General features: G+C 38.8%; 1 protein-coding gene across 5 annotated transcripts in view; it reads left to right on the forward strand.

Annotated features, from left to right (window-relative positions):
* Nucleotides 1-26276, forward strand: part of FGD4 (FYVE, RhoGEF and PH domain containing 4) — a 193074-nt gene that overhangs the window by 37191 nt on the left and 129607 nt on the right. For 2 of the 5 annotated variants that reach the window (XM_070621019.1, XM_070621026.1), the window contains exon 1: nucleotides 16704-16769. The exons of 2 other annotated variants lie outside the window; for them this stretch is intronic. The gene's annotated coding sequence lies outside the window, so the exon portion shown is untranslated. Of the gene's footprint in view, nucleotides 1-376; nucleotides 456-16703; nucleotides 16770-26276 lie in introns of those variants that run through there. One more of the 5 variants, XM_070621021.1, reaches the window with a different exon arrangement.

A 26276-nucleotide genomic window follows, 5' to 3' on the forward strand; every position in this document is an offset into this window, starting at 1 on the left:
CCACTCTCTGTTTCTATGTATTTATTTGTCATTGTTTTTATCTTCTCCTTATGAGTGAGATCACACGGTACTTGAGGTCCTCCCTCTGATTTATTTTGTGTAGCATAAATACCCTCGCTATCCATCCATGTTGTCACAAAAAAACCTAGAATTGTATACTTACCGAAAATATCTTTCAAAAATAAAGGTGAAATAAAAACATTGTAGATATTTTCAAACGTACAAATGCCTAAAGAATTCATGACCAAGTGGATGGGCTCTCGTGTACTTTATTTGACTGGGAGTGGATGATTTGACCATAAACAGGCAGACATTCGCTGGGCCAATCAGAATAGCCTTCTAGGAATGTGAAAGTTGGACCAAGAAAATCATAGTTAATATGTGAAACCGGAGAGACCAAATAACAGAGACGGTTGTGAGCAGAGAATGAATAGTCCATGAAGTGAGACACAGAGGTGAGAAGGAGACACCCCCCTGGTCTCTGGTGGTCTTTCAATTCCCAGTTCTAGTCTTTCTTGAGACTGAAACCTTGCATTTGGATTCTGTGAAGAGCCATTCCATCTTTAGAATAAACTAACCTCTTTTTAAGCCAGTGCTTCATATTCTTGGAAACCTGTCACCAAGAAAAAAAAATCAGTTCCAAATTTTCTTCTTTGTTTATTTTAGTGTAATTATGCTGAGGTTGTCACATCGAGACATAGGAACAGAAATAATAGTCAATTGTGAGGATTTAGCATTTCTAGGCCTGTCGGTGTTGGGATATTCATCATGGTTTTTTGGTGAACTTGAAGGTTTTGGATGTCTGTGGAATCATGGAAGAAAAAGGTGCTATAGGTTTTCAAGTTAGTTCTCTTTCTCACCATCTGAGTGCCCAGGAAGTCAGAAATTATTGAAGAAATGAAGAAAACAGTGGCAAGTAGCTCTCAATGTTGCTATAAGGATCCAGGAAAAATTAGGATTTTATTTATGTATTGTTTGCTTTTCTAGCATTCTCCACAGGATGCCCCTATGTTCTGGTTGTTATTAGATAGAAGCTTTGATTTTGCCCTTTCATGAATCACTAGTCTTTTATAAGCCTTTTTTAGTCTTTCTTTTAATCACTCATGTTTTAAAAAGTGTCAGTGTAATAGACTCCAGCTTCTGAGTCCACACCAAATGATTGTTTTAAACAAGTTTTGATTCCTATCTGTCTGTATCTCTAATCTAGTAGTACTTTACTGTTTGTGTTAAATTCAACAGGATCATAAGCATGCTTTTGACCAAATATTTTGCTGGTAAATGTCTTAAACTGACTAGACTCCAGTTTAGAATCCCAAAAAATTCCCTTTTAATAGTTGCCCTTTTTTTAGTCCTCAGTGTTCTTGTTTCTAACAGTGTATCTTGTGATTCTTTGTATTTCGCATCCTTTCTGAATGAAGTGACCGAATATTAAAGTCTTTGAGGAAGGTTCTGGTGGTTTAAATACTGTTTGGGGAATGCTTTGACCTACTTAGAATGGTTCTTTGTGCAGGGGGCATGTTTATCCCCAGGGTAACTCTGCTACAGATTGCCCCGTGTGAATACATTAAAACTTCCCACTGGCCAGATCTTTCGTTACACAAAACACAATGAAGCAGCAGGCTGCCAAAAAGAAGTAAGGAAGATTGCATTGTACTTGACTTCCTTCAATTAAGAAGTTTTGTTCATCTCAGTGTTTTCTACAGATTCTTTAACAATAATATTTTGCACAAGGATTTTGCACCAACGGTAGCTTGCATGTGTTCATTCTCAAGATGTTTGCTGTGTTGAGAAACACCTTTATACATTTTGTTTTATAGGACATTATACTTAATGTAAAATTTTACTTTATACTTACAGCTTTTTTAGGCATGTGGCTCTATTGTTAACTATAGCAATGTAGTCCTTTTAGGTATTTAAAGGTTAGCTATCAGGATAATTGTATTTAAACTTACAGTGTACATTTTTAAATGTTTGCATTTATTAATATTCCATTTCCTGTGGCTGACAGCAGAATATCTATGTCATTTGTGCTCTCTCTTCAGGGTTGAGTCGTTTGCAATGCACATTTTCCCTCGCCATTTTAGGTTTTTTAAATGTAAGTAGATATCTACCTAAAAAGTAGAAAAAGAGTCACTTAATCAAATAAGCAGAGCATGTTCTGTGTGGTCATTATCAAGACTTCAATTTGAGAGTATGTGATGTTTGTTAAAACTAGACATTGTGGTGCATTTAGAGGTGTCTTTATGTCCCTTTAGCCTCTAGGAGGCAGCATGATCTAGTGTAAAATTTCTGGATCCTGAATGAGGAAACTTGGTTCTTCGTCATTTTAAGAACTTTCCTGCCTGAAAATCTTCGCCCTCTGAATCATAAAGTTACAGCTGATAGTCAAGAGTCCTAGAGAAAGAGATTCTGTGATTGTGTCTTTCTCTGCGGGAGTACTTAAAAAGGAAAAGGCATAACTGTGATTGCCGTACGATTGAGGAAGGAAAGGAATTAATAATGTTAATGGATGGGTACTTTTCCATTAGCAGACCACACTTCTCTCGTGTAAATGCTCTATGAGTGTTACTGTCATTAACAGTTCAGGGCTCTTATTCTAGCTGGTGTTTTTGTAAAGTACTATATTAAGTGTTGGTTTAAATATAATTTGAACAAAATCATTAGCAAATGTTAAAGCTCTGCTATAGCTATTATTAAAAGCTATGTAAAATTGGTTGAAATTCAGGAGATACATTATGACAATCTTTCATTGTAATTGGATACTTTTACATGTGACCAAAATATACTCATGACATGTGACTGTTGCTTCAGGAGAGTAGAGAGTGTGAATGTGTTGTCAGAGGACAGTGGTTAAGCTGTCATCCTTTATCTATTTTTCTTCCTTTTCCTGATTTCATGGCACCTGAATAATTGCTATTTAGTGACTCAGATGGGAGTATCATAGTAAAAGGATAATGCCCCTTGGTTCTCCTGGAATTGCCACTTTTAAGAGAATTATTCTGCTCAGAACTCAAGGATAGTTTCAGAAGGCAAAGGACCTGGTGGGAGGATTTAGTTATAGCCTTATTTATGGGATTGATAGTGTTGTCATTGCCATTAATTTAATTTTGAATTTGTTTCAACCAAAACCTCATAAAGTTCAGTCATCCTCTTTTACTCTTGAATGTACTTAATCTAGAAAGAATTGACCAAAGTAATCAAGTTATACTGAAAGACTTGGTAAACGTTAAGAAAAATTAGAGTGCCATGTATTCTAAAGAAGCCCAGTGATTCTTTTTCCACAGGAGGATGCAGTGCTTTAAAATGGAAGTCTCTGTGAGCAAGTAATCTGACGTTTTCCTGTTTGAATGGTCTGAGGCTTCCGCCTCCCTTTTTGTATTTGAGACACAAAGCTCTTCAGTCAGCTAATGAGCAGGGCTTCTTTTACTGTTTTTTTTTTCACGTGTTCATTTAAGTGTTCATTGTTTCTACATTAACAGGGTGATATTTGGGACAAAATGGAAATAGGAGAACATGAACTGGTATAACCTGTTCTGAGTTCTGGAATGAGCAGGTGTGTCACGATGAAGAAACTAAATTATCCAGAAACCTTTAGATTTTAAAAAGCAAAGTAGGGCTTCTGTACTTTTCATTCTACAGTATTCTACAGTATTCTACAGTACGTCATTAGAAAGTTCCTTAGAGGTAAACGTCTCATTTCTACCAAGGAAAACAATGTTATATTAAAAAGGATTCTAATTCAACATTGTTTATAGTTTTTTTTTTTTTAACTAGAAATCAGAGTTACATGAAGGAAAATCATTGTGAGACATTTTGTATTTTAGCCAAAGTGGGTCTAGGGTTATTTTTGTCCGTTAAGTTGATTGAAGAGTGCTACACCTGAAATAATAAGGCCTCGTGGGGAACCGCATTAACTAGATCATTTTTCTTACCATTTCCAGCTGCCCTCATTTTGGACCGTTTATCCAATGCCTGCCACAGATATACATCACAAATACGCCATAGTATTTGTCGACTGTGGAGGGAAATTTCTAATATCTAATTGCCAGGGTCTTTTGCAAGAAAAGATGGCCTGTGCTTGGTTTGTCAAATTAGTATGGATTGATATGTGTACCATTACAGCATTCAGTGAACGTCAAGGATGTCTTCGGTGGAGCCAGCCCCCAAGGGTTGTGTTTTGTGGGTATGTGTTTAGGTGTGAGTGTCTGTATGTATATGCATGCTGGTCTGTTTCATGAAAAATGGTCAGCTTATTAAGCAGTGTTAAAAATGTTATATTGTTGTTTATGCCCAGAATAGCATGTAGCATATGCAAATAGAATGCAAATTTCAGTGGAAACCAAAGAGTCCTGGGACTGAAAGGAACCTTAGGGAGTGTCAAGTTCTTCCCTCCTCCCACTCTCTTCCCAGGAGCTGGGGTGATGAGTTCTGCTCTTGAAATTAAATAATCAAAGGATTGATAATTACATTCAATAATGACAGGATTGCTTTCCTTCTTGTAAATTAGATAATGAATAGAATTTCCTTATTTAAAAATTTTTCACTCAAGTTTTTGGGTAAACTTTCATCATTTCATGCCATTTTTCTGCTTGAGAGTACTAACTGATTTCAAGGGGAAATTTGTGCAGGTACAAGTGAATGCAAACTAACAGAAAAACTCAAACAGCCCATTTTTTGTGGCCTTGTTTGCTTGTGGCTGTGATTTTTTTTTATTATTATTTCTAATAGGTGTAACATAGTTACGTTTTCTGCCAATAAGAGTCCCCTGTGTGTGATAGAAGTGAACTTGGTTGGTAAATCAATATTTTATTCTATCCCACAGGAACATGTTCTGCAAAGAACATCATGAATTTCAAGTGCTCCAACACCCACACACCTGGAACTAGTGATCTGGTCCAGTGTTCTTACCAATGAGGCATAGAGAGATTTAATGACTCGATTAAGGTCACCCAACAAATCAATAGTAGGGCCAGTGCTCTATTATATAGCTTCTAACTCTACCTTCATTGTTCTAGATTTTTTTTTAAAAGATTTTATTTTTCCTTTTTCTCCCGAAGCCCCCCGGTACATAGTTGTGTATTTTTAGTTGTGGGTCCTTCTAGTTGTGGCATGTGGTACGCTGCCTCAGCATGACTTGATGAGCGGTGCCATGTCTGCACCCAGGACTCGAACTGGTGAACCTCTGGGCCGCCGAAGCAGAGCACGTGAACTTAACCACTTGGCCACGGGGCCGGTCCCATTTGTTCTAGATTTAACAGCAGTATTTCACAGGTGTAACTGAATTTGGGGGGGAGTTTTTTTGTTTGGAAAGCATTCACCTATTCAGTAATGTGATCCTCATTTTTACAGATGAGGATCATAGAGTTTAAGGGAGTTGCCTAAAGTTTCTCGATTAGTTAGAGAAGAAGCCAGGTTTTGTACTGGAATTGCTGGTCCTTTCTTCATATAACTGGCTATTGCTAGGAGGGAAATTATCAACAGGAGTGATGGTACCTTCATAAATCTTTTGAGTCACTGACTTCTTTTCTTTATGCTTTTTGGTGAAGAAGCTTGGCCCTGAGCTAACATCTGTTGCCAATCTTCCTCCTTTTTTGTTTTTTCCTCCCCAAAGTCCCATTACATAGGTATATATCCTAGTTGTAGGTCATTCTAGTTCCCCTGCATGGGATGCCACCACAGCATGTCTTGATGTGCGGTGTGTTTGTCCGCGCCCAGAATCTGAACCAGTGAATCCCGGGCCACCAAAGTGGAACATGTGAATTTAACTACTCGGCCATGAGGCTGGCCCCTCACTGACTCATTTGAATTAAAATTTTTCAAGGATTTTGATGGCAGGAAGAGCTGAGTCAGCAGATAGTTATTTGAAAGAGATTATAGATTTGGTTGGTGAATTGTGGTTATTTGAGGATGTTTGGTTATTGCTATTAAAGGGTCACAAAAAATAAATTTTAGGCATTAAAGACATTTCTACATTTAGATTTATCTCCTTTAACAAAAATACAGACTTGAAAAAGCAAGCATATGCATTTAAAAATGTAAAAAGTATTTTCAAGGAAAATGGATATTTATTTTGAAATAAATTAGACTATCTCAGACTAGTGTGAGATACTAAAACATTGATTATACAAGTGACTCAATTTAAAGTGTCTTATTTATTCACAAAATATTTTCTTGCTATAATTTTTCCATTCCTTGAATTTGCAATTTGATGTTTAAAAGAAAGAATTCTTATTTTTGAAAGAAGCCCCAATGGTTAAAAACTAGATTATCACTCCCATAGTGTCTGAATACAGATGGTCAGATAGTTGCTGGGACTTATAAAGACCTAAGGATGGGTGCAGGTTCCTGGAATGTGTTCAATGTGTGAAGATTGATTGAGCATAGCATCTGTACTTTTCTCTGTGTATATTATACTTCCATTAAAAATTGGAAAAATAAAACCCCTAAGGAGAAAATATATTTCTTGAATGGTTAATCTTAACTTAAAAAATTTGATAGTTGTGGGGCTGGCCCCGTGGCCGAGTGGTTAAGTTCGTGCGCTCCGCTGCAGGCGGCCCAGTGTTTCGTTGGTTCGAATCCTGGGCGCGGACATGGCACTGCTCATCAGACCACGCTGAGGCGGCGTCCCACATGCCACAACTAGAAGGACCCACAACGAAGAATATACAACTATGTACCAGGGGGCTTTGGGGAGAAAAAGGAAATAATAAAATCTTTAAAAAAAAAAAAAAAAAAAATTTGATAGTTGTCATTAAGTGGAATGATTATTTTGTAACTTTGCCCAACTTTTTTTAACATTTGAAGATATGTTGTTGTACAAAACTTCTGTTGAAAATATCATTATGAAATAGCAGTACGTGTTATAACAACATGACAAAGTGATACGGGAGCTGCTGGGCAGAAGAGACCAAGTCTTTCTAGGGCAGTTTATGAAGCAAAAATTGACATTTGAACTGGATTTGTGAAGGATTAGGAGGAGGTTATGAAACAAGGACTAAGGGAGGTAAGTGTGTTCTGGGTGCAAGAAATGGAGCTCAGAAGCATTCCTGACCCCAGGCTTTCGTAAGACTTTGTATAAATCTCTGTTAGAGTACTTTTCACATTATGCTATAATTTTATGTACTTGATTATTGTGCTGGGAGGCTGGGTCTTGTCTTCCCCAATGCTTGGTATATAATAGGCAGCCAGTAAATGGTTGCTGAATGAATGAAGATTTGCAAGACCATGTGTGGGAAACATCTAACAATTTGGTGGGGCTCCAGAATAAGGTACAGTGTGGGCATTAGTAAGAGGTGAAGCTGGATGTATATGAATTTGGAGCTAGACATTTTATGCCAAAGGCTTTTTTGCCTAAATATTTGGATTTACCCCGTAAGGAGTCATAGTGCCATTGAGGATTTCTGAGAGGGAGTGGGTAACAGGAGCAGATTTATAATTTAGAAAGGTAAACAGTACAGAAGATGGACTGGAGGAGGGGAGAGGCTGACATTGGTTAGGAGGCTGTTTTAGAGTCTAAGGCCAAGTGGGGTGTAGGGTGTTTATACTCTGGGGGTGTGTAAGATAATCCAGATGTTGGGAGAAAATATTAGAACTTCTGTTTATTATTTTAAAAATAAGCCTTACTAACATGTATCATATATGTTGAAAAATGTCTTACTACATATGGTGATGCTGGCTTCCCAGTCTGAATGTCACATTGTCATGTCCCATGAGGTAGGTAAGGCTTCCTGAAAGGAGAATGGCAATTCCATGACTCATGGGGTGGCTGGGCCTTTTTGTCCTTTGCTTTTAGCATTTTGCTAAATGTTGCAGTTCGTATGTGCTTGGTTTAGTCGATTTACAGAATATATTGTTTAGCTTTAACTAAACTCTCACAGAATCATACATTTGAGTGTAAAGATACTCTTAGAGAAACCGCAGTTTGAAGATAAGCCTAAAGATACGAGACAAGTGAACAATAAGTAAATAGTAGAGCTTACCCTTGTAATAACTCTGAGCCACATTATGATGCAAAAACAATGTCCAATCAGATAGGACAAGAAGGTGACCGAAATATGAAATTAGAATTATCACAAAGAATCTTTGAAGTCTGAATTTACGTTCACTTTTGTTAAGTATGAAATTTGGCTTAAGTTTTCTCATGCCTTAAGATATTAATTAATACTATGAAGCCAGTATTTAAAAAGTGCTTTTTATATTATTGCTGTAACATCTTATTAAAAGTTCTATTTTTGTGTTTTTTGTAATATATTAGTACAGTAGTTCCCATGTAGAATTTATAAGTGTACATATCCTGGGGTGCAGAGTCAAAAAGTTTTAATGGGTTGTATGATGAAAAATTTGAGGTGACTAGTTTAAAGAAAGATGCTGAAAATCTAAGGTAAATAGGCGTTGGTCATGTGAGATCTAATTAGATTCAACGAGTTGCTTTAGACTGTGTGGTTTCCTTTGCATATTATATGTGATATAATGTTAACAGTAACCCTGTGAAATAGATATTGCCATTTTATAGATGGCAAAACTGAGGCTAAGAGAAGTTAAATACTTTGCACAAGATCACAATTACGGTATTAAAGATTCAGTATTTCAGCGTAGGTCTCTTACTTTAAAACCTATGCTCTTTCTACATATTGTTTCTGTTGAATAACTGGCATTTGAAAGTGCTATTAGCTGAGATAAAGAATACAAGTAACTCATTTCCTCCGGGAGGCTACTAGTGAATTTTTTATGAAATTGTATTTATAGTAACCGCACCTGAGATATCTAATCCATACATGATGTGTGTGATTTGTTTCTGTGTCTGGGGTCCATAACTTATTCATCATGTTCAAAGTTAGTATTGATTCTTCTAAGCTTGTGTTTGATAATAGAGTATCTACTGAGGAAAAAATATTTTTCTCTTGGGAAATTATCATTTTTGAATCAGAAGCATGTGGAAAAACACCATAATAACTATTCAAGTAACTAAAACTGGTGGAAATATAAAATTTACTAACTTTTTCTTTTGCCCTTTTCAGATAAAGGTTATCATGGCCTCTTATAATTCGCACATCTCCTAACTTGCAACGAAGGCTTTCAAATGATTGCCTCAGTCTTAGAGGCTGACGAGATGATGAAAAATGCCACAGTGTTAAGAGACTTTCGTCCGATGAGTTTAGCAGTAATACTTCCATTTATTCATCTGTTTCTCTGATCTTTTTTGCCAGGTAGTTTATTTATCTGCTGCAAATTTATACAACTAGCTGAGCGGAATTTGAATCCACATATTTGCCCGGAGCACTGAGAGATGCTATAAAGCAAACAGAAACCTTCCTGGGGGAATTTCAAGAATGTTGTGTGTTTTTTAAATGAAAGTAACTGGTTCTTTTGCTCCCACTTTATGCCATTTGCTCTGTGACTATTATCCTTTCTTTCAGTTTTTTAGAAGTTTTTACTATGACCTTTTTAGTTATGGATTTGGTTTGGTTTATGCATGCTATCGGTTGGTAAATAACAAGTAAACACGACATATCTGTCGTAGGAAAGTTGGTAGAAAAATTACTTTTCCATTCCATGTGGCAACCTTAAATGCCTTCACAGCTTGTTCCATGGTTTGCCTTTTCTCGTGAGTGTCAAATACAGTGGGGCCTGCAAAACTTTTAAGTGCTCAGTAATTAATTCCTATTATGACCTTATTTTCTCCTGTTTTGAACCTCTCCCTTTTCTGGTTCAAGGCCATTAACTTTCACTACCATTCACTTACACATTCTCTCCAGGGCGTGCTCATCTTTTAAATCAATGCCATTGAAACCCTACCCTATGCTAGCATCTGCCTTCTACTTATTTCTTTTTGATCTATGAGGAAGCCACTATGTACTTTTTTTTTTAATGAAACAGTTTTTCTCCAAATATTTCTAAAAATAGGCAAAAGCCTGGAGGCAGTTTGAAAGTGCAAAAATGCCTGGGACTCTACTTATCTCCCCCCCCCCCCCCATTGTTTCAGGAGAGCAGAACCAGGGTGATAATGAGGAGGGTTTGGAGGAGAGAGGGCTTCAGAGAATTTAAATAACAGGCTTTTCAAGGTTGCATTCCTAGTAACTTTGACAAAGGCGGGATTGATCTCTGACTCTGCTACCATTGCTCTATTTTTTCTCCAAAACGATAACCTACATATAAAAAAGCCTCAGCCCAGTGTCTGTTACATAGTAGGTTCTCAATAAGTGTAGATTCCCTTCTCTAATCTCTTTTGCTCTCTTGCTGTCTTTCTCTTGCTCTCTTTCCGAACTTTTCTGCCTCTCAATGGACCAATTAATTAAAGAAAAAAGGAAATGCACAGAGGATTAGCTGCTGTGTTTCCCGCCTTCCGGAGAAGGAGCAGCTTGAGGAAATGAAATGTGCTACATAACCCTGTGCTGCTTTATCCCTTCTTGGCTAACCATGTGGGGACAGCTCCTGGAGGACTTTTCTATTTTGACTAAGTGGGAGCCAACCAGAGCTGTGGAAAGCTAGAAGCAATTTGACACCTTCTTAGGAACAAGAGTTGTTAAAGGTTTGTTTGAAGAATTTTTTTTAAATAAGTATTTCTGGAGCTTAGCTTTTGTTAAGCTGGGAAGGCTCCTGACGCAAAGAAAGCAGTAAAGGGGAGTTCTGACTCCCCTTTCGTTTTGGATAGCAAACTTGAGATACATGAAGTAGTAGCGAGTCTCATGGGGGCCCTTGAGCTTGTGTGGATGGTCCATGGAGAGCCATTCACATATGCTAGGTTGTTGAATGCCCCTTCATGCCCTCTAGAGTTGTGCAGCACAGAGACCTCGAGTTTCATAGATGGATAAATTCTAAGAATAGATCATTTCTACTTGTATGGGTCTTTAATTCAGTCTCTTTAAGATGCCATCTATTTGTTATATTTTACCATTTAAAAAAATGTTAGTAAAAACAGTGGCCTCTCAATTGGTGGCTCCTCTGGAAATGAAGTTTCTCTTAATGAAGACAAGCTTTGGGAGGTAGGAGGCATCTGAAGGCTAGAATCCAAGGGGCGGGGCAGGGGTGGTGGGTACTCCCAAGTCTTGTGGCTCCTACCTGGTGTCTAAGGAAAGAATTTGTTAGCTCAGGGAATGGCCCGTATCTTTCTGTCCCTTGACAAGGAGTCAACATTTGCTCCAGTCATCTGAGTCCTGCTGCCACTAGATGGCAAGACGGAAGCAAGAGTTCTGGGCAGACTTATAAGATTAGGAAGCCTGGTCAGCCATCCCTGCAGGGGTGGGAGGTAGGGAGCGGCCAGTCAGGGTGCCTCAGGGAAAGAATGTGTGCCCTAGAGTTTATTTCTCTACTGCTTATTTTAATGCTACCCATGGTGATGAAGTTTCTGGCGATGGAATTTATTACTTAGAATGTGTCATCTTAAAGGCATCATGAAATCTTAGCTTTTGGAAACTTTGGAAAGCTCTGCCATCAGGTTGGTAAGGCACTGTTAGCCCTGTTTTATAGATGCACAAACAGAGGTCCATAGAAGCCGGCTGTCACTGGCTGGTCTTGCTCTTTGAGTTGAGATCTGTGCCAATTAATCTATTGTTTTAAGTGCAGTCTGGAAGATGTTCTAGAATCTACCTTCTGATTATCCATAATCCTGAATGTAGACCCTATACAGCCAAAACCAGGCACTGCTGCTCAGCAGGTGGTAATGACCACAATTGCCAGTCCTGTGACTACAAGAAAACGACCTTCATTAGGTCATCACTTAAAATGCAAAACTATTAAGTCATAGCGGCTACCACAGTGTGGTACTTAGAGGATTGTGAAGATTAAAGGAGGGAGCTGTGGTGTGCCTGGCCATGTAATCTAGCACCATACCTGGAATTAATAACATGTTTTTCCCTCTGCACCTGCCCTCTCCCTAATGATTCTTTTCATATCTGTTTGCCTCTTGTCTTTAAAATGTGTTGTTTATCTGGGCATATTAATGAACCATTGGAACCAAAGTGCTGAGGTGGGAGGGAAAACTTTCTTCTCAAGAGTCCAGCCTTTTCAACTGTCTTCCTTTTCTTTGTCACAGCAGTGGACTTTTAAAGAGTAGTGTTACCATGGAAACTGAATACCTAATGCTTTTCCACTTATTTTCAGAAGGCGAGCAGTCGGTAACTCTGCTATCGAATAGTGGATTTCAAACTTTTTAACCATAACCCAGTACAACACTGTGTGTGTGCAAGTGCATGCATGCGTGCGTCTGAAATAAAACTTATCCTTTCTGTGTGCTTCTGTACTCCACTGGTTTCTATTGGACCCACTAATGCGATGAGACCACAGTTTGAAAAAAGCTTTTGCCTTAGAGAAAAAGATAATAGAAAACATTCTTTTTTGGCTTGCTTTTCTATCTTAACTGAAGACCTTCCAGCTTGGCAACATCCGGGGCTGCTTTCAAAATGAGAAGGTGATATCTCTTGGAACATCTAAGTTTGGATCCTAGACTTTGGTGCTTCAAATAGTCCTTGAGTACTTGAAATGGACATTTTCATTAGCTCACCCACTCTTAACTTGTGCCCTAGCTATGACTAAAGGCAGTGCGAGCAGAAAGACAATGCAATGTAAGGACCATGAGTCTCAGCTAACGTTTCTGTTAAAACTTTTACTCACCCTGTAATTCTTTCGTGGGTAGATTTTTAACCTTATTTCTCGCCGTTTTTGGATCAGTGGGCTTATGTTAACTCACATCGCCTAGCGAATCCACTCGAGACAACTTTAGAAATTCAGGTGTGAACTGTGGAATGAAACAGGCTGCTGCCTCAGCAGCCGCTGGAGTAGAGCAGCATTGTCAACTAGTGCCGTCTTGTTCATAACTTGGTGTGTGTGATCTCACTTGCACCTCATAACCCTGGGAGAGAAAAGAAGGAATTGTCTTCTTTATTCAACAGAACCACCCCCACCAAAAAACAGACAAGCAAACAAAACCCAAGGATTCAAGAGGTTGGCTCGCTTGTTCAAAGTCACATAGCAAGTAGGAGAGAGTAAAGCTTCAACCCACATCGGCCTTACCACTAAAAATCTTGACACCAAAACCCTTTATAATATGTAATTAAAAATGTCAATGTCAAGTACCTTTGTTTTCAATTGAATACTAATTAAAATACTAATTCTTTGGGAGACAAAGACTATAGCACAAGAAAGCATCATTAAGCTATCATTGTTTAAAGGTAAATACCCTATTCTTCTCTACTTTGTACCTCAGATATTTAAGGTAACATCATTTGGAGGAACACTGTACAGTCCCCACAAATACATTTCTTTTCTCCTCTGTATAGCAAACCTGGAAGCCTGTCATAAATGCCCATGTTTTGTGCTTTGTCTTCTGCACTGTTTTGTTCTGAAAAACCTGTGAAGTAGGTAGGCAGATGGTGTCATTGTTGGCAACACCGATGTCTGAAAAAGTTGTGTAAGAATTTAAATGAGAACTCAGCTCTTCTTACCACCTGCCTGCCCACTTCTGTGCAGAAGCATTAATCCATGTGGGCAGAGTAATTGCATGTTTTGAGTAAAGGCCCAAGGTCAAAAATGGCAGAGGAAGAGGACCACGCTGTGTATTTGCTACTTGGGTTTAGAATGTAGCCAAGACAGACAGTGTTCTATAAAGTGATCCCATGAGGGAAAAATTAAGTAAAGGTCTGCACTTACTGGCTATTTCACATAGGCAATAAGTAGCCAATTCAACAGCTGGAGATATTCTTTAAGTTGTGATTTTTTTCCTTTCTACCCTAGTTTCTCTTAAAGTTTTTGCTAAGCACTTATTTGCATGTGACCCCATGCAGTGTGTTGTGTAAATAAACACTGGATTAGCCATGGTTTCTAAGTGTGCTTGGCCTCATCCAGCTGAAATTCGTGATTCTACAACAGATTAAAGAAAAAGGACAAGTGCGAGTAGGGCATTTATATTATAGAACATTTGGAAGGTTGATTATAGAAAAAGGAGAAGAGGAGGAGGAAGAGGAAGAAGAAGAAGAAGAAGAAAGGATGAAGTTTATTGAGAGCTTCCTATGTGCCAAATAGACATTAATTAAACTGAGTTAATAGAAAATGTGTCCTAATTGTAGTTTTATTATTAATTTATAGTCTGAACTTGTAGAAGTCACTTCATCTCTTTTTGCATCTGTTTCCTCATCTTTAAATTGTGTATAGTAATGTCTGTTCTACCTACAACTCCAATTTGTGATAGAGATTAAAGCCAGAGAGGTGTATACACAGCCATAGGGCAGGATACACTGTGGAAACAAGAGGCAAAGAGGAGGAGGTAAAGACAATTGAAAGTGGGAGAAAGTATATTGTTTGAAAGTTTGTGTTCAAGAAATAGTTCAAAATGTTGGTTTGGTACGAGAAAAGTAAATGCAAATATGTAAATTGTCAGGGCTATGGGTACCATCTTCATGGGAAGATGAGTGGGAGGGGCCGGAAGTAGAGCCTGGAGAAGTAGCGCTGTCAGTGAGAAGAGGATGCTGTAAAGGGATTCCCTGTGGATGCTACTGCGTAACAGGGGCAGGCCAGATTAGATAGCAGCAAGGTGAGATAAGGCTGACATGAATGGGGCAAGTTAGGATGAAGCATAACCACAAGGTTGCACGTATACAGTGGGTCATTTGCTTAACCAGGCAAATGTTGGTGAAGGGGGTGAGAACTGGATAGAGAAGTTCCATAACTGTTTAGGTCGATATTTGGTAATATTGAGGTATTTTGAGGCAAGTGTGAATAAATGAATCATTTGTAATGGGGAAGAATGTGTCTGATGCCCGGAATCAGAGGCCCTTGTACTTTCTGCCACTGTCTGTTGTCTTTACCTCCCCTTTTATCCTCTCATGTCCACAATGATCTCGGCAGGTCATTGCTGAAGTTTATCTATCTAATTATGTGATTTTTATATTATATTTGTGTTTTTAAGCTTTGAGCAGAGTATGAGCTGCTTTCAGGACTCATTTCTCTTTTTAACAATCTAATCAGAAAGGGACAATATGATGTGCTGAGCTATATCCATTCCAAGCATATCCTTCCTCTCCAAACAGCATGGTTTGCTGGAAAGCACCATGGTAGGAAGAAGGGTTAGGCATGCCCTAGTCGGGGGAGTCTGTTTGTTACTCATCAAGTGACTTTTAACTGTGTAGATATTAAACTGCTGGTAGCCAGGCTATGACTTCCCAAGGGGACCCCTGTATTAGGATTCTCCAGAGAAACAGAACCAATAGGATGTGTGTGTATGTATGTATGTGTGCACACATGTGTGCACGTGTATGTTATGAGGAATTGGCTCATGTGTTTTGGACACTGGCAAGTCCAAATCTGCAGTGTACACCAGCAGGCTCAAGACCTAGGAGAGCCAGTGGTGTAGCTGCAATCTGAAGGCAGTCTGCTGAAGAATTCCCTTTTGCTCAGGGAGACTGGTCTTTTTGTTCTAGTTAGACTGTCGACTGATTGATTGAGGCCCACGCACATTATGGAGGGCAATCTGCTTGCTCAAAGTTCACTGCTTTAAATGTTAATCTCGTCCAAAAACACGCTCCACGCTGACACACAGAATTAACCGTCACACCCACCATGGGCTGTGCTACAGGCAAGGCCCCCTTAAAAGACATTAGGAGCCCTCTCCACCCCATCCTGAGAACTTCTCTCAAATGCCAGCATTTTTAGCTAAATGTATTAGATAGAAATCCTAGAACCTGCTTAAATCAAGTTAATGGATGAGAAAGCACTTTAAAAATTGTGAAGCAGTTTACAAATGTGAGGAATTTAGGGAAATGGTGAGAGAAGAGGGTGTGGGTAGATGTTAGTATGATGGAGTGGATTGCCACCTGTCATGAGGATTACAGTTTGGCAAGAGAACAATAAACCCTTCTTCTTGTGACTGGACTGCACATTACTGTACACAGTGCAGTGCAAGCCTTCTTAAAACCTTTTCTTAGATCTACAGGAAAATCCTGTCCTCCTCCTATGGGAGAGTGGCTTGGTGGGACCTTGGGAACTCTGGTTCCGTTACCTGACCATTGACTTCTCACCTGGTCTCACTGCTGCTGGCTCTTCAGAGGACTCCTCTGGTGCTGTGTAACCCATGGGTTGGAGAACTGGATAGATGAAAAGTATAATTCGTTTACATAGCAGCTATCTTTTGAGTTGTATTATCTCCTATAAACCTTGGGAGAATCTAATGAAGTGGAAGGGGCTGATTATGTTGCTATTCGTGCTCACAGATACAGCAACCACGATTTTAATCCTCCTGGACAGTGTAGTACTTTGCACATAGTTGCTTAATAAATATTTGGTTTAAAAAAAATCTTATTCTATTTCTGTGTTCTCTTTTCTCTCTTTCTTCTGATTTTCCCGCAGCTTGCATTTGAGTGCCTACTATGTAAAGAACGGTATATTATTTTTGAGGAGAAAGTAAGTAAATAGAATTTCGATCTGCTCCTTGAGGAATTTTTTTAAGGAGGTTAATTGATCTCAGCATCATAGTGGAAATAAAGTGCTTAATACTAAATACCCCATACCATTTAAGATCTTTTAAAGTAGAGTACTTTTTTTATAACTTAAATCTTTCATTTTATCTTAGAGAGTAAGCCTTTCCTTAGTTTAACTTGCAGAAATGGTGGTGTTTTTTATTTTCCAGTGAACTCTTATAACAAAATGTTCATTAATTAAAAATAGCTGCCCAATACAGGAAACAGCTCATATAGCAGCTTCTGACACTGTTCTAAAAACAGACTTGAGCTGCTCGAGTGCTAAAGAAGAGTGAACACTGACAACTGTGTGAACAAATTCAGGTAAAAAAGCATGCTGCGTTTTAAGAAAGATCTGTGTGCCTTTAAATTGTTTTTCTCATGATGAGTCATGTGTGCCTACTATCAATAAAACAATTATAGCAATATATTATGTAGAAAGTGAAATTCCCACCCGAATTTTAGTGTTTGTTTAGTCTCACGGTTTCTACCAGATTTTTTCTATGCATACACAAACAGTATATACTTATTTTAAAAATGGAATTGAATGTTCTTTTCAACTTGGTTTTTCATTTCTATATATTAGAAATTTTCCTCATCAAATCTTTCAAAATCCTCTTCCTTAATTTTATTTATTCTCTCTTTTAAGGCAGCATAGTATTTCTCTCTATAGCTGTACTACAGTTTGTTTAAACCAGTTCCCTATTAATAGACTTGTGAGTTGATGCTCTTTTTTATTTAATTTTTTTTCCTTGAAATTCATTGTTTTAGGGCAGATGTGCATGAAATTGAGCAAATTTACCAAAATGTCATATGTTGATAGTGTAATATATCGAGAGTTTACTGTGTGTCTGGAACATTTCTAAGCACTATCCTATGAAAATTAGAAGACTGAGTCTACCATCTTATGAGGGATTAACTATTAATGTCCCTATTCTTAAGGTGCAGAATCCTCCAAGCTCCTTGTCATGGCCATCCATAGGATGGACTGAAAGATGGGTGACTGGGTCAGACATGTGAGGGCCCTTTAATCCAAAGGAGCTAAGCAGAAGGGCAGCAGCTGCATCAGCATAAAAGAAAGCAGAGCTTACAAATTCTTATTGGAGTTACTGATGTTAAAAATCTTTGCTGGTTGCCATAACAACAGGCTTCGTTCGGAAGACCTGCCATCTTAACCCTTGTGACTGAGCCTTGAGGATTCCCTGGCTCTTAGGTCAGATTGCTTGGTGTCTGTGTATCCCCTGCTGACTGCCGAATTCCTGTTGTGAATTTACCTGATACACAGGGCCTTTTCTCAGATTTGTCTGTACCCTTGGTGTGCCTTGCTGAGCACCAAGAGATGTCAGCTAATGCTAAGAGCTCCCATCCCTGGCCAGTCCTCCCTGTGGCCTGTGTAGCTGGTCATTGTGTTCTACTGAAAATGCAAACTCCTAAGTTTTTGTCATTATTAGTGGTTAGACTCTAAGATCTCTAAGACAGATTCTCAGAAAAGTCTCTTGAGACTTGGGAAGGTATGTTTCATTTGCTTAAATGATTGTTAAATTGATCCTAGGTGGAATGCATTACATTTTAAGAGGAAGAAAAAGTTTACTCCACATTACATTTCTTCGTAGTTAACTAGCCTATCATGACTAGAGAGGTGAAGTTTAAAATACCTCTAAAAGGGACCTATGTTTTCATTATTTATTGCAGTGTAATAAACCACTCTGAAACTTAGTAGCTTAAAACAGCAATTTATTATCTCATGATTCAGTGGGTTGACCAGGTGTTCTGTTTCATGTGGTGTCAGCTGGATGCTGGAATGGCTGTGGTCCTCTGAGGCTTGGATGGGAGCTCAGCTGGGACCCACTGGTTGCTTGGGTTGCCTTGTGCTATCTGGGTTCCAAAATGGAAGAAATAGATGCTGCCCAACCAATTAAGGGCTAGGCCCAGAACTAGCACAGCATCATTTCTGCCATATTCTAGCGGTCTAAGCAGTAATAGGTCCAGCCCAGAGTCAGTGTGGGAGGAGACCATACAAGGACATGAATACCTGGAAGTGTGGTTCGTTGGAGGTGATCACCAAAATAACAATTTACTGCAGTGTGCTCTCTGGCCCCTCACACGTGCAAAATATCCTAACCCACACGCAAGACCCGCACAAGTCTCACTCCATTACTATATCAGCTTGAGTCCAGGATGTCATCATTAAATCACCTCCAGGTGCAGATGAGGCTCTTTGGGTACAGCCAATCTCAAACCGAATACCTGTGAACTAAAGGGACAAGTTATTTGCTCTTCTCCCCCATCCAACATACAATGGTAAGGCAGGGCCAGGAAAACTGCAACAGGCGCTCTCCTTCAAAAAGGCTTTAGGAACTGTAGAGAAGTCAAAACCCTGATGCACTGCTGGTGGGAATGTGAAGTGGTGCGGTCACTTTGGAAATAGTCTGGCAGGTCCACAAAACCTTAAAACATAGAGTTACCGTTTGACCCAGCAATTCCGTACATAAGCATATACTCAGAGGAAAACATGTCCACACCACAACTTGTACACAAATGTTCATAGCAACATTATAATAGCCAAAAGGTGTAAACAACCCAAATAGCCACCAACTGATGAATGGATAAATAAAATTAGTCGTATGTCCATACAATGGAAGGAAGTACTGATACCTACTACTATATAGATGGACCTTGGAAATGTGCTAAGTGAAAGAAGCCAGTCACAAAAAGATCACGTTATGATTTCATTTATGTAAAATGTCCAGAATAGGCAAATCTATAGAGACATGAAGTAGATGAGTGCTTTCTTAGGGCTGGTGGGGATGGGTGTATGGGAGGTGATAACTAAAGGGTACAGGTTACTTTTTGAGGTAATGAAAATGTTCTAAAATTGACTGGTTGTGTGTAACTATGAATATACTAAAAGGCTTTGAGTCTCAAACTTTGGGTAAATTGTATGGTATGTGAATTATATCTCAGTAAAGCTGTTAATAATTTAAAAACAGAGAAGGGGAAAATGGGAGACACATGGCAGTTTAACAAATGCCCCAGCTGAGTCTGATGCACACAAAGTTATTAGAACCACTGGTCTAATGGAAAGGGTCTATGAGGAACCACCTAGACTCTTCATGAAGGCTCTCAACAAAGGGTCATACAGCTATATCCTCGAGGCCACCTTTTACCGGCGGCACAGGATTTGATTTTTGCCCTGAGCCATTTCTTATTTTGAGCTTACTTTTTGCTAAGATGCTGAAATGAGGAATTGTTTTATTTTTGAACCCACCAAATCTGGCTCCTTTATATTTCTTCTAAATTTTCTTGAAAGGGAACCAAACAGTTCCTTTGTTCATCTCACGTCTCCTGTATTTTATCATAGGCAGCTGAAATGAGCCAGTTAATACTTTCAGCATTCTTCCTGGAGTTCTCCTTAGTCAGGACCCTGAGTTCATTAGGTACCCTTTCTATCTTCCACATTACTGCATGCAATGGGTTGGCTAATTTTTCTGCCAGTATGCAGCTTAGGTCCCCTTTCTTCAGCCACCAATAATAAATCTTTATTAACAGTTTCCTCAAGCCTGTTCCAGCTTTTGCCCACCACCTGGACCCAAAGCTAGTATGTAGTTTAGGTTTTTATTACAGCAGAGCCCCACTTCTGGTACCAGATTTTGTTTCACTTATCTATTGCTGCATAACAAATCACTCCCAAATTTAGTGGCATAAGGCAACAATTATTTTCTTGCTCACAATTTTGGGATTTGGCCAGGGTTTGGTAAGGATGGCTCATCGCTGGTCTGTATGCGGTCAGCTGGGACAGCTCGATTAGGGCTGTAGAGTTTATTTCCATGATAGCTCACTTGCGTGGCTGGCAAGTTGGTGCTGGGTGTCAACTGGGATTTTAGCTGGAGTTGTCAGCTGGGCCTTGTTGCTCTTCCCTGTAGGCCTTTCTCATGCATATGGCTGTTTGAACCATCTCCCAACATGGCAGCTAGGCTTTGAAAATGAGGAAGCTGAAGTTGCCAGCCTTCTTAAAAATTTAGCCCAGAACTGGCACAATGTTATTTCTGCCCTTTTCTGTTGGACAGGCCTAGTCCAGATTCAAGGAGGTGGAGAAATTGACACTGCCTCTTGGTGGGAGTAGTGACAAAGACTTTGTGGCTATCATTAACCCACTCGAATCTGTTAGAGTTTTTTTAGTATTGAAAAGGCACTCTTGACTTAAGTTATGAGTTGGTGAAAAGTAATTGTTTATCACTTGAAGAAAGGTGCAAGCTCTGGAAGGAGGTTAAAAGAAAATGTTTATGGGGACTGGCCTGGTAGTGTAGCAGTTAAGTTCGCACACTCTGGCAGCCCAGGGCTCGCAGGTTCGAACTATGCACCACTTATCAAGCCATTCTGTGGCAGGCGTCCAGCATATAAAATAGAGGAAGATGGGCACGGATGTTAGCTCAGAGCCAGTCTTCCTCAGCAGGAAGAGGAGGATCGGCGGCAGATGTTAGCTCAGGGCTAATCTTCCTCAAAAAAAGAAAAAAAGAAAAAGTAAAGAAAACATTTACGTATAAAGAGCCTCTTGCTGTCTCTGGAAATTTTTTTTTTTTTAAAGATTTTATTTTTCCTTTTTTTCCGTAAAGCCCCCAGTACATAGTTGTATATTCTTCATTGTGGGTCCTTCTAGTTGTGGCGTGTGGGACGCTGCCTCAGCGTGGTCTGATGAGCAGTGCCATGTCCGTGCCCAGGTTTCGAACAAACGAAACACTGGGTTGCCTGCAGTTGAGCACGTGAACTTAACCACTCTGCCACGGGGCCAGCCCCTGTCCCTGGAAATTTTAAATGTTATATTTCACTGGTGGACTAAAGTCATTTTTCTGGTAGAATTAAATTTTAACCTTCTTCATCAACAGAGTAATATTCTCCAGCTCTTTTTTTTTTTTTTCCTTTTTCTCCCCAAAGCACCCCCGGTACATAGTTATATATTCTTAATTGTGGGTCCTTCTAGTTGTGGCATGTGGGGATGCCGCCTCAGCATGGCCTGATGAGCAGTGCCATGTCCGCGCCCAGGATCCGAACCGGCCAAACCCTGGGCCGCTGAAGCAGAGCACACAAACTTAACCACTCAGCCACGGGGCCGGCCCCCCCAGCATCTTTTATTGTATCAAGATTTGTATGCGACAGAGATGTCTGATGCATTTATATTTCTTAATTGGTCTTAACACTGAACTATTTATTTTTAATAAAATTTGCCTTGACTATTACCAAATGTAGAGAAATAGCTCCCTTCCTCACGCTTCCCTTCTTAAAATAGGGACTAAATGATGTTTAAGAGTTGTGGACAAGGAAAGGCAGACTCTGGGTGCATTGTAGAAATGATTGTGGTAAAGGCAGAGGGTGGATAATGGGACGAAAGAATCTTGAGGTTTTCTATCCTTTGGAGCTTTTGTGTGCAGCTGTTTCCAGATTATCAAGAGAGGACCAAACAGATGGCAGCAGAAGTCTCCTCTGCGTTTGCTTATTTACCCGAATCATCTATTAGGTTAGCTTAACAGGCTAGTAAATGGCTTCCTGAATTTGTTAAGCACTTACATTAGTAAATTTTTCCCTATCCAATTTGGAGCGCTATTTAAAAAAAAAAAAATCAAATTAATGCTCTATGACAATGGTGATTTAACTGAGTTTAAATACATCTTGTAGCTTTAAAATTCATAGAATCTGACTGGTATTAAATCTTTGACCTTTAACTGTAGTTCCTATTTTTAACTTTGATTTCATTCTTTTGGGTTTGGTTATGCATTGTCTTGATAGCACTGATAAGTTGTTAGATATTGAAGTAATTTGAATATTTTTCTTTGGTTGTTTGTAAAAATGTTTGGGCAACACTAATTTCCTTACTTGCTTTTAGTTTTACTCTCTCACATCTGAGCAGTTGTCAAATGTGACTATTAATGAACTTTGTGTTTTTTTTTTGAGGAAGATTAGCCCTGAGCTAACATCTGCTGCCAGTCTTGCTCTTTTTGCTGAGGAAGATTGGGTCTGAGCTAATATCTATGTCCATCTTCCTCTATTTTGTATGTGGGACACCTGCCACAGCATGGCTTGATGAGCAGTGCCTAGGTTCACGCCTGGAATCCGAACCAGTGAAGCCCGGCTGCCAAAGCGGAGCATGTGAACGTAACTGCTTTGCCACTGGGCAGCCCCCATCTCTCTTTGGTATTTTTATTTATGTTTTTCTTCTTATTCTCCTCATACCTTACCAAATCTAGTGGAGTGACATAGTCAAGAGTGAGATTATGGGTATTTGAATGAGATGATAGATACATGTGTGTATGGTTCTGTGTGAGGAACCTTCCAGCTTCTTCTTGATACTCTCCATCCAGCACCAAACTTCCCTGGCATGATATCATCACCAACAGTTTAGAAAATGATGCCCACACTCTTGGTTTTCAGAAATTATCTTCTTCTGTTTCTTCACAAATTACAATTTTATTTGCTTTGCTATATCCCAGGTCCTTATCAATCCATCAAGCAATTGCTGTGGGTGAACCACTAAAGCCTTTTAGGAGACACAGAGGTGGTGAGGAAATGGGCGTGGTTATTTACTCCTTAGTCTCCAGGCTTCAAATTCTTCTTTCTCAGTCAGATTTGAAAAGTGGGCATGGTTTTCTGAAGGCTTGGACTACACCCTTGTAGAATGGTGGGGGTCTCTGAGTTATTTTGGTACTCTCCCGCCTTCGCAACTTTACCTCACTCATCGTTAATAGGACCTTACTTATTTCAGCGTTTGTACAACCTACTGTATCCTCACTACTTGGAACTCCAGTTGTTAAGAATGTATTCTTGTATATATTTAAAAATTGTCCTTTATTTCCCTTGGGTTCCTACGTAATTTCCTGAATACCTTCCAGATATTTTCAGAATTCTCATTTCCGGGCTAAATAATTTTAATCCTTTCAAGATTTTCTCATATCCCACTTTTCCCCATAGCTTTAGTAAACTGTCCAAATAGTTATATACGTTTACTCTTCAACAGAATTATTGTTTTCCATTTGACCTTCCCTCTGTGAATATTTAAGCAGCAAAATTCATAAAGCATTATTTTCTACCAGTTACTCCTCAAAAATATAATTCATAAAATTATGTAATGTAGGACTTGGAAGGGACCTTTGAAATTATGTAATTTAGAGCCCTCCTCTTGTGCTATTATTGCACATGTAATGCACAGCTTTGATACACAGAATATATGGAATAATCAGAAAAAGGAGGAAACAGTGCTGCATGTAATTGGAGGGTACTTACTCTATCCTTTATACTTCCAGTCTGCCCAGTTTACTGTTTTAATTACAAAATTGCCTGTAGTGCCATTTCATTTCTTTGTAAATTATGTAAATCCTGTGTTTCAGCAAAATCTGCTTATTTGCCCCAAGTGGATATATTTGGGTTTGTGTTATTCTTGATTTTTAACTTTAGTTAACCAACATCATTTTGACTTCCAAAACTTATTTGGACTATCACTTTTTATATTGGTGGCATTTACAAGCTATTTCTAGTTCATCCTTTGGGTTGCCTTTAAAAGATATTCCCATGAAAACTACAAAGTGCTGATGAAAGAAACCAAAGATCTAAATAAAAGGAGAGACGTACTGTGTTCATGGATTGAAAGACTCTCAATATGGTACAGATGACAGTTCTCCTAAATTGATGTCTAAGTTTAACACAATTCCTAACAAAATTCTAGCATGACTTTTGTAGGTATAGTTAGTATTGTTTCTAGAATTTACATAGAAAGGCAAAGTACCTAGTATGGCTAAAACAGTTTGGAGAAAGAAGAATAATGGGATAGTCACTCCCCAGTTTTAAGACGTTATGCAGCTACAGTAATCAAGACTATGGTATTGTCAGAGAGACAGACGAATAGATAAATGCAACAGAATAGAGAACCCAGAGGTAGCCTCATACAGGTATAGCCAACTTATTTTTGACAGAGGTGCAAAATTAATACAGTTTGTCTTTTCAACAGGTGATGTTAGAGAAGTTGGATATCTCTGGGCAAAAAAATGAACCTCAACCTAAACCTTAGACATTATATATAAAGTCAAAACAGGTCATCACTTTCAATGTAAACCATAAAATTGTAAAACTTTTAAAAGAAAACATAGGATAGAATCTTCAGGACCTTCGGCTTGGCAAAAAGATCTTAGCCATGACACCAGAAGCATGAACCATAAAAGAAAAAAAAATAGATAAATAGGATTTCATCAAAATTGAAAATTTTTGCTCTGTGAAAGACTGTTAAAGGGCGAAAAGACAAGCTATAGACTGAAAAAAAATTTGGAAACGCTATATTTGACAAAGAACTCTATCAAAATATATAAAGAACTCTCAAAACTTAACAGTAAAGAACTCTAGTCTCCCTAGAAAAAGGGCAAACAACATGAAGACACATTTCACTGGAAAGGACATATGGATGACAAATGAACGTAAGCCCATGTGGACACTGGTCATACAATCTAGCAATTGCGCTTCTGCGCATTTATCCCAGAGAACTGAAAAGTTAGATGTGCATTAAAACCTGTACAAGAATGTTCATAGCAGTTTTATTTATAATAGCCCAAAACTGTAAACAGCCTACTGTTCGTTAACAAGTGTGGCTAAACTAACTGTGGTACGTCCACACTATGGAACTCTTTGCCGCAATAGCAAAGAACACAGGATTGATACTTTTAAGAGCTTGAATGAGTCTCAAGGGCATTATGCTGAGTGGAAAAAGCCGATCTCAGAAAGTTTCCTACTGTGCAATTCCACTTAGGTAGCATTCTGTAAATGACAACGTGATAGAAATAGAGAACACATAAGTGGCTGCTAGGGTCTAGGGCTGATGGGGAGAAGCATGTTGGGTATGACTATACAGGGGTAGCATGAGGGAGCTCTTTGTGGTGATGGAATTGTTCAGTATCTTGATTGTGGTGGCAGTGACATAAATCTGTACGAGTGATAAAATGGCGTAGAACTAAACATACGCATTGTGCCAGCGTCAGTTTCCTAGTTTTGATATTGTACTATAGTTGTATACAACGTGATCATTACGGAAAACTGGACCTGCCTGTACTATTTTTGCAACTTCCTGCCAGTCCACAATTATTTCGAAATAAAAAGTTAAAAATAAAAGATATACTCAGACTTTAGACCTGTGGTGTCTACTAGCCCTGGGTTGCTTTTAAAATTTAAATTTAAATGAATTTAAATAAAACAACTTCAGTTCCTTGGTCACACAAGCCATGTTTCAAGTGCTCATGTGGCTATCTTATCAGATAGCGCAAATATAGAAAATTTCCACCACCACAGAAAGTTCAGTCGGCAGTTCAGCTTTGGGCAAACCCCTCTACGTTGCCAAGTGCTATGTGTGTGGGTACCTTTGGATTTCTTAGCGAACTGTCTTAAATTTGTAAATGAAAAGATAATAGTCTGTACTAGTGAAATTTAAGTAGAAGAAATGGATTTAACATAACACTTTTTTTAAAGACTCAATTTTTGAGGCTATCTCCCGTATTTTAATAAGAAAAGGAAATGAAACATTTGCTTCATGTTTGAAATTGGAATAAGGTTTTTTTCCTTATCTGCCAAGGCAGTTGCAATTTCTTTCCATGATCACAATATAGAATATAGAGGAAACGGGCAAACTAGAAGGATGGACAGGTAGGGGAAAGAGAGATCAGCAGGAAAAGTATTGTAAATATCCCATACTTTCTATTGTTATTTTCTGTTTCTTAATGACCAGCTTACTAGTGGTGGCGTACCATTGCAGAGGAAGCGGGGTTTAGCAACCAGGCCTTAAACCAGAATTCTATTTCTGACTCA

The sequence above is a fragment of the Equus przewalskii genome, chromosome 5, assembly GCF_037783145.1.
Source record: "Equus przewalskii isolate Varuska chromosome 5, EquPr2, whole genome shotgun sequence".
NCBI classification, from domain to species: Eukaryota; Metazoa; Chordata; class Mammalia; order Perissodactyla; family Equidae; genus Equus; species Equus przewalskii.